Source organism: Vicugna pacos, chromosome 6 (assembly GCF_048564905.1).
Source record: "Vicugna pacos chromosome 6, VicPac4, whole genome shotgun sequence".
In the NCBI taxonomy this organism is placed as follows: Eukaryota; Metazoa; Chordata; class Mammalia; order Artiodactyla; family Camelidae; genus Vicugna; species Vicugna pacos.
In genome coordinates this window covers 67,117,567-67,133,292 of record NC_132992.1, presented here as the reverse complement: position 1 = coordinate 67,133,292, position 15,726 = coordinate 67,117,567, and the positions used below count along the sequence as shown (strand labels likewise).

At 36.4% G+C, this 15,726-nt stretch overlaps 1 protein-coding gene across 3 annotated transcripts in view; it reads right to left on the bottom strand.

Annotated features, from left to right (window-relative positions):
• The window catches only part of EXD2 (exonuclease 3'-5' domain containing 2), a 69,244-nt gene that overhangs the window by 36,476 nt on the left and 17,042 nt on the right, over nt 1-15,726 (bottom strand). For 2 of the 3 annotated variants that reach the window (XM_031679163.2, XM_006206933.4), the window contains exon 1: nt 10,637-10,730. The exons of the other annotated variant lie outside the window; for it this stretch is intronic. The gene's annotated coding sequence lies outside the window, so the exon portion shown is untranslated. Of the gene's footprint in view, nt 1-10,636; nt 10,731-15,726 lie in introns of those variants that run through there. 3 annotated transcript variants of the gene reach the window in all.

The window sequence follows — 15,726 nt, the reverse complement described above, 5'->3', positions numbered from 1 at the left end:
TCATGTGCACGAAACTTCTGAAAATTGTAAAACACTATCAAATGTAAAGACTCTTTCATTCAATAATAATTTTTAAAAGAGTATGAACAGGATCCCTCATGAGAGGACAGACCCTCAAACCTGCACTCTGGACTGATACAGGGCCCCAGTTCACATTACCCTCACAAAAGGAAACCCTCAGCCAGGAAACTCAATTTAAAATGCTTAGAATTGGTGAGATCTGTTGGAATAAGGCGAAGTTGATCATAAAACTGTTTCACCACACAGTGGTATATTTCTACCAAGCAGGAAACATGCAGGACTCTCACGGAAGATCAGTCCCTAAAAGAATGCTCATAAACAAATCAAAACAAAACCAAAGCCCTTAAAGCCAATAAAAATAGTTCACAGAGCCAGCAAACAAAAATATCCATGCCTAAGATCTGAAAGAGACTTTAACACTCAGGGAAATTAAGGAAAATAAAATTTAAAACAGGAACAGGAGACAACAAAAAGTAGAATTTCTAGACGTGAAAAATATTTGTTAAAAATTTTTAAAAACTCAATACTCAATAGACAGGTTAAACAGTAGATCAGATATATGCAGAGAGAGACTGTTACTGAATTGAGGATAAATCTGAGGATGTCACATAGAACGCAGCACAGAGATAAAGGGGTAGAAAATATGAGTAGAGACATGGAGGATGGATTGAGAAACTCTATTTCCAGATAATGAACATTTGGAAAATGAAGGAAGTCTGATTTGGTACACCCTCTGAGTCCCAAACTGGATAAATTAAATCTATCCACAAAAAGACTTGAAAAAGAATATTCATAACAGCTTTATTCATAACTGCCCCAAATTGGAAACGGCCCAAGTGGTACATCCACACAATGGAATGCTAATCAGCAATAAAAAAAGATGAATCACTGATACATACAACATGGATGAATCTCATATTACCTTATGCCAAGTGAAAGAAGCCAGACACAAAAGAGATATTGTATAGCTCTATTTCTATAAAGTTCTAGAACAGCTAAAACTAATCTATGGTAGAAAAAAAATCTGAACAATAGTTGCCTCTGGGAGAGGTGAGTACAGGGAAGAGACATTTAAGCTGAGCTCTGAATGACAAAAAGGAGCCAGTCATGCCAAATTCTGAGGAAGAGCATTTCAGGCATAAGGGAAATTTCTGGAATTGTGGTAAAGTTCAATTCTTGATGGAGGTTTGGGTTACACAGGTGTATGCAAATGTCAAGATTCAAGGATAGTTCTGATTTTTCTCCTGTTAGCCATATTGATGAATGAAATGACTGCTGGTTCATTCATTGTGTATCTTTCCCACTAGAATTTAAACCCCATGAAAAGAGGGAACTTTACTAGCTCCTTCATCACTTAACTGGCTTCTTCATTTATATATACATATTCCCAACAATGAGCACAGAGTTGATAAAAATAAATATTTATTTAATGAATAAAACTCAATTCAAGGTATTATATGTTAACATTTTATGATAAATGTCTCTAATCCAATCATCAAATTACAAAATTCTATCTATTCATATGAAACAAAAAAATTTTTTTCCCTTATTGAGCCTTGATACTATAAAGAAGCAGTATGGTTTAATACTGACCCAGGCATGAGAATAATCAAATCTGCTATAGACTGAATGTCTGGGCTCATGCAGGCACCACTTGGCTGTGTGGCCCACTGTTGCCTATAGCAGCGTACCTATTCAACTTTTCTAAACTCTTTAAAAAAAAAAATAGACTGAATGTCTGCTTCCCTCTAAAATTCATGCAGAAACCCTAACCCCTAATGTGATGGTATTAGGAAGTGGGACCTTTGGGAGGTAATTAGGTTCACATGAGGTCAAGAGGGTGGAGCTCTCATGAATGAGATTAGTGCTCTTAAAAAGTCACGAGAGAGCTTGCTTCTCTCCGATCTCTGCCACATGAGGATACAATAAGAAATTGCTGGCAGTCTGCAGCCTGGAATAGAGTTCTCATCAGGACCCAGCCATGCTAGCAATCTGATCTCAGACTTCCCAGCCTCCAGAACCAGGAGAAATTAATTTCTGCTGCCCATAAGCCACTCAGTCTGTGGCTCTATTACAGCAGCCTGAATAGACTAGCACAGCTCGCTAAGGACTTGCTCTGGGATCCAAAGTTTTCAATGCCTCATCATCTCCAGTGACTGAAAGGATCTGCCATTCTTTTTTAAAAATCGTATAAAATAATTGAACATCAAACTGGTAACAGTGTTACTGAAGGGTAGTAGGGTTTTTTTTTTTTAATTGAAGTACAGTCAATCACAGTGTATCAATTTCTGGTGTACAGCACAATGTCCCAGTCTTGCACATATATACATATATTCCTTTTCATATTTTTTATTAAAGGTTTATTACAAGATATTGAGCATAGTTCCCTGTGCTTTACAAAAGAAACTTTTTTTAAAAAATCTATTTTTATATACAGTGGCTAACATTTGCAAATATCAAGCTCCCAAATTTATCCCCTCCCACCCTCTTTCCACAGTAACCATAAGATTGCTACTAAGTCTGAGTCTGTTTCTGAAGGGAAAAATAGTTTTGATTTTTCAAATTCTATCTGAGTATGTATATATTCATAATTAGAAATTATAAGTTTTTAGTGGTGCTTTTTAGAGATAGGTAATATCCCACTTAACACAAGACATATGATCATATTCCTGAAATAAATCGCATTTTAATGAATTGAACAAATATGTTGAAACGTTCAGAGTGGCATAAGGTAGAGGATAACAATATGAGCCTTAGAGTCAAATATCCTCGGTTCAAATCCAGCCTCTGCCACTTGCTAGCCATATACATTTGGGCAATTTACTGAACTTCTCTAAGCCTCGGTTTCCTCATCGTTAAAATGGGAAAAATACCACATTTTTGTTTTGTTTTGATTTGTTTATGAGCATTCTTCTAGGGACTGATCTTCCATGGGAGCCCTGCATGTTTTCTGCCTGGGAGACTTAAGTAAGATGATCAAAATATTTCACTTAGCATATTGGCTTGCACATTACGGTTCAATAAATGCTAGCTATGACTACTATTGGGGTTTTATAAGCCATACAACTGCTATTAAAGGAAATCAAAGAATTGTAGAGTAGAATTTAGGAGTCAAATTCAGCGCCCACACAATTCAAGATTTCCTGCCATGGTAATCCTGACAGATCATGACCCAGTCTCTACCTGTATACTTCTGGGAATAGAGTTCACTCCCTTAACAGGCAGTTTTTGTTGAAAAGTCCTTGCATTCTGTAAAAACTCCCTACCATAGAAAGTGCTCTATTTGATGCTCATTCTGGCCTCTGAAAAGATAAAAGTGTTTATTCCTTCCTGAGATCTTGTGAACATGTGAAGACAGCTCTTTTGACTCCCCTTAGGACATTCTACTTAACCTAACCAGTCTTCCTGTGTGACCTAGTTTATAGACATTCATCACTGTGGCTAGATCCTTCTGAACGGCTCCAAACTTGTCAATGTATCTCTTAAAATGTGGCACACAGGTCTGTGTTCAATACTTGACAAACGGTCTAATTGGCATCGACTACATAGGTTCTATCACTTCCCAGTGTCAGGACCCTATATTTTATCAATGTTATATGAAATGATATGTTTTTTTTAATGGTAGAAGCACACTGATAAGTCATATAAAGTTTGTGGTAAATTAGAATTCACTGAAATCAAATTGAGTTCCCCATTTTATATATTTGTAATTTATATTTTGCAGTTAAGTCCAGAATTTTACATTTCTTTCTTCTGTATTTCATATGTTTTTGTTTTTAACTTTTTTAATGGAGGTACTGGGGGTCGAACCCAGGACCTTGTACATGCTAAACACACACTCTACTACTGAGCTATACACTCTCCCCCTCCTCTTGTTTATTTTAGCCAAACACTTTATCCTTTGAGACCAGTTTGCATCTTGACTGTGCCTTCCCTCCCAACTTAAACATGTTTTTGTATAAAAAAGTGAGTTTCTATTTTCAAAGAAAATAACATCTTCTAGCATGTGTTCTTATTAATTGATTTTTCAAATTTATTTTTGCATTTCACACTATCTCCACATTTCATAATACTAAAGTGAGGTTACATTAAAGTAGAAACGTTTTTTAAAAACAGTATTACTGATTTGCTTCCATTGAGAAGGACTCCCTCAGACCTGCAGTTCCCAGGCATAGAGTCAGGTTCCTGATTTATTCTTTCTCATGTGTGAAAAAGGAAGGCCTCATGGGGAAATTGAAAGAGTACATGAGGTACCTCCACATGAGGGAATTCTTGGCAATATTCAAAATACTTAATTTAATTCATTTTTATATGGAGAAATTTTGTGTGAGTTTTTTCCAGCGGAGAGATTCACTCAGCAAACATTATGTTGCAGTTTCAATAAACCAGACATTGTACTAGACCCTGGGTAAAAAGGGTGAAAAGGCATAATCTGCTTTCAAAAATGCAGAATTCAGAAAAGGAGAAATACGTGTACTGAATAAGCTCCAATCCACTGAGATAATACCAGTAACAGAAGCACACACAACTACAGGAATGGCAAAGGGGGAAGGGGGTTATTAACAGAAACACTTGCTCAGAGAGATGACCTCCGAGATAGATGCTGACATTAAAAAATGAGCAAACTTTCTCCAGGTGCACAAGGCAGAGAAAGGGCCCTCTAGGCAAAGAGAACAGCACATGCAAGGATACAAAAGGCCCAAAGTGGTACAAGTGAAAAAGTTCAAGCAAATTTATGATGCACTGTAAGTGTAAAATACCGAATTTTGAAGATTTACTCATTAAAAAAATGTAAAAATATCTTACTGGTAATTTCCTTCATTGATCTAATTACAGTGAACTTTTTAAATTGTAATAAAATATACATAACACAAAATTTATCATTTTAACCATTTTTAAGTGTACCAGTGGCATAACTGCATTTGCAATGTTGTGCAACCGTCACCACTATCCATTTCTAGAACTGCTTCATCATCTCAAACAAATTCTGTACCTGTTGTACAATAACTTCCCATTTCTTCCTCCCCCAGCCCCTGGTAAGCTCTATTACACTTCCTATCTCTATGAATTCCATATTGATTTTTTATATCTTACGTTGAAATAATACTCTGGATATACTGGGTTAAATAAAACATGTTAAAATTAAGTTCACCTGTTTCTTTTTATATTTTTAATGTGGCTACTAGAAATCGTTAAATTATTTATGTGGCTCACATTATATTTCTACTGGACAACAGTGTGCTACAGCATAGCACACAGAGTAATAGAGAGGGATGATGCTGGAAGATACAGGTCAAGTCATGAGGAGCTTATATTATCCTGTAAGGTAAAACCATATAGGTAGTGGCAAGCCAATAACAGACTTACGGGGGAGTGACAGGCGCAGACTCATATTTCAAAGAATACCATGATGGCAGTGTGGTGCTACACTGGTGAGGGGCTAGGCTAGAAGCTGGGAGACCCGTTAGAAGTCTCACAATAGTAGAGCCAAGAGGGGAAGAAGATTCCAATCAGGGCAGAAGACGGCAGAATGGAAAAGAACCACAGTTCCTAACAGAACAGCGGCACCAGAATCACTTGGATAAGTAAACAAGTCACAAGTGTTACAACTTATAATTTTGAAAGTTCAATGAATATAAAATTAATAGCTTTCCAGGGGGTGGGAAGGGATTTTAAAATGTAGAATAGATTATACTGTATAGCACAGGGAAATACATACAAGATCTTGTGGTAGCTCACAGCGGAAAAAAAACAATGTGACAAAGAATATATGTATGTTCGTGTATAACTGAAAAATTGTGCTCTACACTGGAATTTGACAACACATTGTAAAATGACTATAACTCAATAAAAAAATTTTTTAAAAATCAAATAAAACAATGTATATAAAACACACACACACAAAAATCATTTAAGTATAAAAGAATCTGAAAAAGTATATATATGTATAACTGAATCACTTTGCTGTACACCTGAAACTAACACATTGTAAATCAACTATACTTCAATAAATATTTTTTTAATTAAAAAAAATAAAAAATAAACACCAAACAAAAAAAATTAGCTTTCCAAACCCATTATAAAAATACGAAGAAAATTCCATTCATAATAGCAACATACACCTTTTTAAAACTACAAACCACATGCTTTAAAATAACAACCACATGTACACACATACAAACCTAGGTATAAACTCAATAAGAAATGTGCAAGATCAATAGGGAAGAAAAATAGAAAACTTCATCAAAGATATAGAAGAAGACTGGAAGAGCAGAGATACAGTAGCTGTCACTCACAGAGCAAGGAGCACGTGCTAGGTGCTTGACATGATACTCATGTATAATCATGTATAATTACTCACTTACTCCTCTCAACGACCCTCTACAGACGGTACTATAATGACCCTATTTTCCTTTAATAAAGGAGAAAAGGTCTTATAGAAATACTCAAAATAATGTGTAGTAAATTAAATGCAAGCACTTTTTTAAAAACTTTCTTGAAAATGAACTGACTATCAAGAAAGTGAAAAAGACAACACACAGGATAGAAGAAAATATTTGCGAATCATATATCTGGTAAGTGCATGTATATAGAATATATGAAAAAACTCTTACAACGCATTAATAAAAAGACAAATAAACCAATTAAAAACACGCAAGGATCTGAATAGACATTTCTTCAAAGAAGATATACAAATGGACAATAAGCACATGAAAAAATGCTCAATATCATTAGCTGTTAGGGAAATGCAAGTCAAAACCACAGTCAGATAGCACTTCCCACCCACGAGGATGGCTCTAATTAAAGAGACAGATGATAAGTGCTGGCAATAAATAATATGAAGAAATCAGAACTCTCACACACTGTTGCTGGGAACATAAAATGGAGCAGCTGCCTTGGCAAATAATCTGGCAGTTCCTCAAATAATCAAACATAGAGTTGCCATATGATCCAGCAACTCTGCTCCTAGGTATATATCCAAGAGGAATAAAAACACATGTCCACACAAAAGTTCACAAGAGCATTATTCACAATAGCCCAAAGGTGGAAACAACCCAAATACCCATCAGCTGATGAATGGATAAATAAAATGTAGTACATCCATAATGTTATGGGTTGAATTGTATCACCGCAAAAGATATTTTGAAGTCCTGTGGTACCCCTGGTATTTGTGAATGTGACTTTATTTGGAAATAGGCCTTTGCACACCTAATCAAGTTAAAATGAGGTCATGCTGGAGAAGAACAGGCCTTCAATCCAATATAACTGGTGTCCTTACATGACTGGGAGAAGAGACATGGAGACAGACTAGCACAAAGAGAGTTACGATCTGAAGATAGACACTCTGGGAAGAAGGCCATGTGAAGACAGAGGCAGAAGTTGGAGTTACGCAGTTGCAAGCCAAGGAATGCCAAGGAATGCCAAGGATAGCTGGCAAACATCAGAAGCTAGAAAGAGGCAAGAAAGGATTCTCCCATAGAGCTGTTAGAGAGCACAGCCCTGCTGACACCTCGATTTTGGACTTGACAATCTCTAGGACTGTGAGAGAATACATTTGTTATTTTAAGCCACTGCAGTTTGTGTTACTTTGATACTGTAGTCGTAGCAAACAAATACATCATAGGATGGAATTTTCTTCAGCAATCAAAAGTAATGAACATTTACCCCATGTATCATGGGGAACTTTCACTTCCAAATCTTTCTAAGCAAAGTGTGAATAGGAGTTTTACTCCCTTTGTACAATATTCTGAGAAACACAAATATAGGACAATGTGTTCCTGTTTCAAAAAAAAAAAAAGGAATGAGTACTGATTCATGCTACAACATGGATGAACCTTGAAAATATTATGCTAAGTGAAAGAAGTCAACCATAAAATACCACGAATTCTACGATTCCATTTACATGAAATATTCAGATCTATAACAGCAGAAAGATTAGTGGTTGTCTAGGACTGTGGTATTGGGGAATAGGATGGAGAGTGACTGCTAAGAGGTATAGAGTTTCTTTCAGGGATGATAAAAATGTTCTAAAATTAGATTGTGGTGATGGCTGCATAACTGTGAATATACTAAAAATCACTAAAGTGTACTCATTAAACAATGAATTGTGTGAATTACATCTCAATAAAGCCACTCAAAAAAAAAAACTATTTGGCAAGCTGATTCTAAAGTTAATCTGGAAAAGAAATTGTAAGATTACCCCCAAAACACTCATTAAATAATGAGTATGTGAGCTTATAAAGTATACAACTTCCAATAAAATTACAGTAATCATGAAGGACAATTTACCCTATTAGATATCAAAGTATAATATATATTTAATACAGGATGTTGTGGTATTGGTCCAGCAAAATAGAAATTAGGACATTGAACAGAAGGCAGTCCAGAAACAGACACTGTGTGGGTGAGAAATTAGTACATGATAAATGCAGCATTTTAGATTAATGGGTCAAGAATGGACTGAATATTCAGAGTGACATTGTTTGGAAAACAATAGTTATGCACACACCATTCTCTCACATATACACGCACATACACTCACACAGAGGAATTAGAGAAAAACTAACACGTAAGAACTAACAGGAGAAAACATACTCATAAAAGAAAATTCTGCCTCAGAGTAGAACGGGATTTTTAAATCTCAGCATTACTGACATTTTAGGCCAGAAAAATTCTGCTTTGTAGGGGCTGTCCTGTGCATTGCAGGATGTTTGGTAGCATCCGTGGCTACTGCCCACTAGATGACAACCAAAAACTGTCTCCTAACATTGCTTAATGACTTCTAGAAAGCAAAATACCTCCCATGTGAGAACCACAGTGGTAGGGAATGACAGTCACAAAATACAAAATACACATAGTAAAAGATTGATACATTTAAACATAAAATTACAACTGGTTCAACAAAGATGCCATATGGTTAAAAGATAAGTAACAACTCTAAAATGCTCTACACTGGGAATAAATATTTCAAATATATATAAATGACAAGAGATTAATATCCTGAATATATAAAAAACTACTATATATAAAAAGACAACCCGATAAAATAAGAGACATTTCTCAAAAGAGAAAATACAAATAGCTGACAATCATGAAAAGATGCTCAATCTCACTAATAACTAGGGAAATACAAATTAAAACACCAAATTACAATCATTTTCCACCCACCAGATTGGCAAAAGTAAAACATGATGGATACCATCAAATGTTTAAAAGAGTTGGAGAATTGAGTATTATTATATACTGTTGGTGGACAGTTTGGCATTAAATGTCCCCTCCCTCCTACCCAGCAATTCCACCTGCAGGTTTCTATCCTTGAGAAATGCTCCGTGTCACACCCTAACAGTGAAAAACTGTATGGAATCTCACATACTATGAAGTCTTAATATACTCTGGAGTTTACAGAGCAAGTAAAAAGAATATGGTAGACGTTTACATATTGACAAAGAAAAAGTTCCAAGACCCACTTTAAGGCATAAAAAGTGCAGTTGTTGAAGGGGTACAATATACTCCATTTGTAAAATACACATTTGTAAAAGTTTAACACAAAGTCTTACTTATATGTATATACACGTGTCAATAAATGTAAAGAAAAAGAAACAGAAAAAAACCACCCCAAACTGGTAACAGTTTTTACTTTGGGGCAACAGATTAAACAAGAAAAGATAAAGATAGGAAGAGATAAGTCAAAAAAGACCTATTTTGTTTAAATTTCTTCTATGATCATATGCATGGAGAACAACTAAAATAAATATAGAAGAACAAATACATTTTTTAAAACAAGTCCAACTTGACCAAAATTAGTAATTCCTTCCTCCTACTAAACCTCTTTTCCCTCTCACTTCACAACTTTAATATTATCTAAACCGTTCGGTGCCGTTCCTTCTGTCCTTGTAATGCAACTTTAAAAATACAATATAAATATTTTAATGTTTTCAGGGAGTGGGTTTCTAAGGTAGTTTGCGCCCATTAGTATATCAAAGGCTTATAAAGATTTGGGTTTGCTTATCTTTTTAACGAACAGGTATCAATTTTGGAATAAATAATCATTAAGGTTTTAGTTTTGATCTATTCCAGTGATGCGAAAAGAGAAAGCGATGTCTCTCGGCAGGGCCCAGAGCAGCAGGTGTGGTCTGGGAGGAGAAGGGTGGTAACAATGGCGACGGGGAAGGTCCCAACGAATCGAGGGCACAGAACTGTATCTGCGGACGCGTGGAATACACAGCGCCCAGGGAGTTGCCAGAGGCTGCCCGCGGTGCTTCCTTTCTAGCTAATTGGGTCAAGAAGCCATGAGGCAGGTACTCCGCAGGAGGAGGTTCGGGGAGGCGGCCAGCGAAGGGCGTGGGGGCCCGCTGACCGCGGTGAGATCCCCCGTTGGGCACCTGGGTGCTGAGCCGCCCCCGCCGCGGGCAAGGTGGGAGAGGAGACCGCGCCGGGGGCGGGGAGAGGGGCAGGGCCAAGTGCCTCGGGGACAGCGAGGTCCCCGCTATCAGTCGCCCCCGCAGACGGTGACAACATCAGCTCCATGAGCCCTCTCTGGATCCGCACTAGAAATTCCCTCCGCCGCTCGCACAAGCCTGAAGAAAGGCCTCCCGGGGCCCTGATCCCCACTTACCTGTGGCCCGGGACCCGACCCGAACACCTGCGGCACCTCACGCTGAAGAACTGGAACCTCTGTGGCCACCTGCACGCACCCACCCGGATCCACTAGGACCGAAACCACTTCCGGTCCTGTGACTGGCTGAGGACATAACCCCCCTAGGGTGTACTAATGGGCGACGCCATCTTGTACGGAAGCAGCTGGGGCAGCTGTTGCCTCCCCAGTTTTCTCCACTGCTGAACAAAGGATCTGTTAAAATGGGAAAGGGCTAACATCTCTTCTGAAAAGTAGTGTTTATGTTTTTGTTTCTGGGTGATATTTTTGTTTGTTTTGGTTTTGATTTTAAAGAAGGAAGCCTCTGGAACTCTCATAAATGCAGTATGGAACATCTGTCCTTACAAATTAGCCTCAGTGGTGTTTCTCTACGGCATTAATTTGCTTAACTATTAAATGCTGAAGGTAAATAGAAGAGACACTTGTTTAAATAATGTATTCCGCGTTCCAGTGCATTTTATGCCATAGCGTTATAATAATTTGTGCCATCATTTATAACAATAACCACAGTATCTTCCATTTATATTTAAAATATTTCAACCAGTCTTTTTCATCAACAATTATATGTGAGGCAGCTAATGTGTGGTATGTGCTGTTGCTTTGTCATAGCATGTGTAAAATAGAAGGAGAAATGAGATGTGCATAAACAATATAAAGTATAATAATAGCTGCCATTCAGTGATTATGTGCTCACAGCATGCAAGGAACTTTACAAAACGTTTTACATATTTTATCTCATTTAATCCTCATAACATTATGAGGCAGTACCATTATTAGTGACATTTTACATAAAATTTAAAAAGGTTAAATAAATTTCTCAAGGTAACTCAGCAAGTAACAATTGCTGCTGGGACTCAAACCTCAGTATGTCTGATTGCAAAGCTTGTTGCCTTCATCCTCTATATTGTATTGTCTCCAGCACAGGAAAAAAGGTTATAGATTTCATTAGATAATTACCCATAAGGGGAAAATTTCTGGCTGATACAGAGAATTAACCCCCCGCATTTTAATCTGCTCCATCCTGAAACACCAAAAATAAATAAATAAACAAAAAGTAAGGAGGAAATGCAAATTAAAATCACAATGAGATACCATTACACACCCACCAGAAAGGCTAAATGAAAAAGACAGAAAATGCCCAGTATTGGCAAGACTGCAGAGCAACCAGAACTCTCATAGGCTGCTGAAGGGAACATAAGTTGATACAATCACTTTGTTCAGTTATTTGGCAGTATCAACTAAAGTGGAATACATGCATAGCCTTTGTCCCAATAATTTCACTTCTATGTATATACCCAAAAGAAATGTGTACATACGTGCACTAAAAGGACATGGACAAAAAAAGCACATACCCATACCCTGTAATAGCCCTAAACTGAAAAGTACCGAAATATCCATGCTGTTAGAAGTCAATGTAATGATTATTCTCGGTGGAGTAATGACTCTGGAAGAGAACATGGGGAGGCTCATGAAGGGTTAATAATGTTCTGTTTCTTAGTCTGAGTACTGATTTACATGTGTGCTCCAGTTGCATATTTATGGGCACTTTTCTGAATGCATATATACTTAAATAAAAAGTGGAGTTTTTTAGATGAAAGTAAAAGACTGAAATGTTTATAAACCCGAAAAAGAACAGGATAGGAGATAATAGCAGACAAACAAATATCAATATAATTTTAGAAGATAGAAATTAGATTAGAATGGAAGGATATATATCATTTGAGGCATCTCGTAGCACACTGTCTAGGTCTATAAGCAATCATCCAACATTTAAGGCCCAATCAACAAGCCCCATTTGTGCATAAAGAATTTCCAATCAGCTTTTTAGTACCTCATTCTTTGCTTTAGTCCCTCTGGATTATAATAACAAAATACCACTGACTGAGTGGCTTATAAACAACAGAAATTCATTTCTCATATTTCCAGAGGCTGAAAAGTTATGATCAAGGTGCTGACAAGTTTATTGTCTGGTGGGTGCCTACTTCCATGGTCTTTTCACTGTGTCCTCACTTGGCCAAAGGGATAGGGAGCTCTCTTGGCCTATTTTATAAGGCACTAATCCCACTCATGAGGGCTCCAACCTCATGACATAATCACTTCCCAAAGGCCCTCCCTCCTGATACCATTATATTGGGGGTTAGTTTTCAATGTATGAATTTTGAGGAGACACAAAACATTCATTCTATAGCACTCTTAAAAAAGAAAAGACATCCAAGAATCACCAGTCGTTGCAGGAGTCTCTGACACAATTAATTAGCATTTTCTAATGAACATGTATAGAACACTGTAACCAAATTTTGAGAACACACATACTTTAAAATATATGAAGAAGACTTAAGAAAATTTTAATTTAGGCCATTGAGCAACTTTGTACATGTTGCCAAAAAAAAAAAAAAAGCTATCACGCAGATCTCATTCTCTAACCACATTACAATTAAGTTAGAAATCAATAATAAAGTGATTATTTTTAAAACCCTGTATATTTGGACATTTAAAAAACATCTTAGTAAGAGGGGAGGTTATAGACCAAGTGGTAGAGTGCATGCTTAGCATGCATGAGGTCCTGGGTTCAATCCCCAGTACTTTCTTGAACAATAAATAAATAAGTAAATCTAATTATCTCCTCCCACCAAAAAAAAAAAAAAAAACCTTAGTAACTGAAAGATCAAAGAAGAAATCCCAATGGAAATGTATAATATTAGCTTTTAGAGGTAATAAAAATACTATACAAAATGAAAACTTTTAGGATACAGGTAAATTAATAACCTTATATGCTTTTTACACTAGAAAATAAGAAAGACTAAAAGCAAATTATGTAAGTGATCAGCTAATTCATTAGAAAAAAAACCAAAAGAATAAATTCAAAATACTAGAAGGAAGAAGATAACAAAAATCAGAGAATAAATTAATAAAATAGAAAAAGACACAATTCATATGACCAATGAAACTAAGTTTAGATCTTTGAAAATACTAATGGAAAAAGCTCTGTAAGATTGATCCAGGTAGGTGGGAGGGTATAGCTCAGTGATAAGAGTGCATGCTTAGCATGCACGAGGTCCTGATTCAATCAAAATTGTTCCAGATAAAAGAGAAATAGCAATAAATAATATTAGGACTAAAAGGAGGGACATAACAAAATACAGCAGAGATATAAACTAGAAAAATATAATGAACAACTTTATGCTAAAAAAATTTACTAGACAAGAGAATGAAAACAAGTCACAGACTTAGAGGAGATATCTGCAAAACACATATCTATTAAAAGACTATTATAGAGAGAACTTTTGAAACTCAACAACCCAATTAAAAAGTGAGCAAAAGATCTGAATAAACACCTGAAAGAAGATATGTGATATCCAAATAACCATATGAAAATGTGTTCAACATTATATGTTATTAGAGAATTGCAAATCAAAATAATAATGAGATGCAAATCAAAAACAATTATTTCATTGAATGACTTATTAGAATGGCTAAAATCCAAATACTGACAACACTGAGTGCTGATGAGGATGTGGAGCAACAAGAACTCTCATTCATTGCTGGCTAGAATGCAAAATGGTACACCCACTTCTGAAGATATTTTTTCAGTTTCTTACAAACCTAAACATAGTTTTACCATACAATCCAGCAATCATGCTCCTAGGTATTTACACAAATGAGTTGAAAACTTAATCCACATAAAAACTTACATACAAATGTTTATAGCAACTTTAGTCATAAATTGAAAGCAACCAAGATGTTCTTCAATAGATGAATCGATAACCAAACTGTGGTACATTCATACAACAGAATATTATTCAGTGATAAAAATAAGTGAGCTATCAAGACACAGAAAGACATGGAGGAGACTTAAATGCATTTTGCTAAGTGAAAGAAGCCAGTCTGAGAAGGGTATATACTGTGTGACTCCAACTACATGACATTCTGGAAAAGGCCAACTATGGCAACAGTAAAAAGATCAGTGGTTGCCAGAGGTTCTGGGGAGGAAGGAAGGGGTGCATAGGTGCAGCACAGAGGATTTTCAGGGTAGTGAAACTATTTTGTATTATAATGTAATGGTGGATACATGATATTATACATGTGTCAAAACCCAAAGAATTGTGCAATACAAAAAGAAAACTCGAAACTGTGGACTTTTGTTAGTAATTATGTATCAATATTGGTCCCTCAATTATAACAAATGTACCACACCAGTGGAAGATGTCAATAATAGGGGAAACTATGTGGGGTAGGGGGAAGGTATATGGGAACTCTGTACTTTTTTTTTAAGATCTTAAAAAAATTTTGAGGGGGAGGTAATTAGGTTTTACTTACTTACTTACTTATTTATTTTGGAGGACGTACTGGGGACTGAACCCAGGACCTTGTGCATGCTAAGCATGTACTCTACCACTTGAGCTATACTCCCTCCCTGTACATTCTATTAGAATTTTCTGTGAAACTAAAACTGCTCTGTAAATAAAATCAATTAATTTTTTAAAAGATCACTTACATCTTGTGAACTGCTTGATTTATCTAAAATGCTTTATTCATTTATTCATTGATTCCAAGGACAACTTAATGCCAAGTACTGGGACATGCACAGAAAACTCAAGAGGAACTATGGCAGGAAGTGCTAGTGGTCTACCCAACATGCATTCTACCCTCTGTTTAGTAGCAGAAGTCAAGGGGCATTTAAAAAATATATTTTTCTGTCTCCATTGTGAATAGGTATGGTAGCCATGTGACTATGTTCTGGCCAATGAGGTATAAACAAAAGTTTTTGCATAGGACTTTTGGTAAAATTACTAAAAAGGCCTTTTTTTTGCCTTTTGTCATTACCTTTCCACTTCTTTCTTGCTGAGATTAGGACCTGATGGCTGGAGTGCCAGAGCTCTCTGCCACTGCAGTGGCACCTTGAAGATGGAAGCCAGGTTCTTAGGAAGGTGGTGTGGGGAGGTAGAAGACTGGATCCTTGATGCCTTCTGTAGTTTCCATACTAACCCTGAACTACCTACTTCAGGATTCTTTTGCATGAGAAAATAATTTTTTTAAGCCACTGCAGTCAA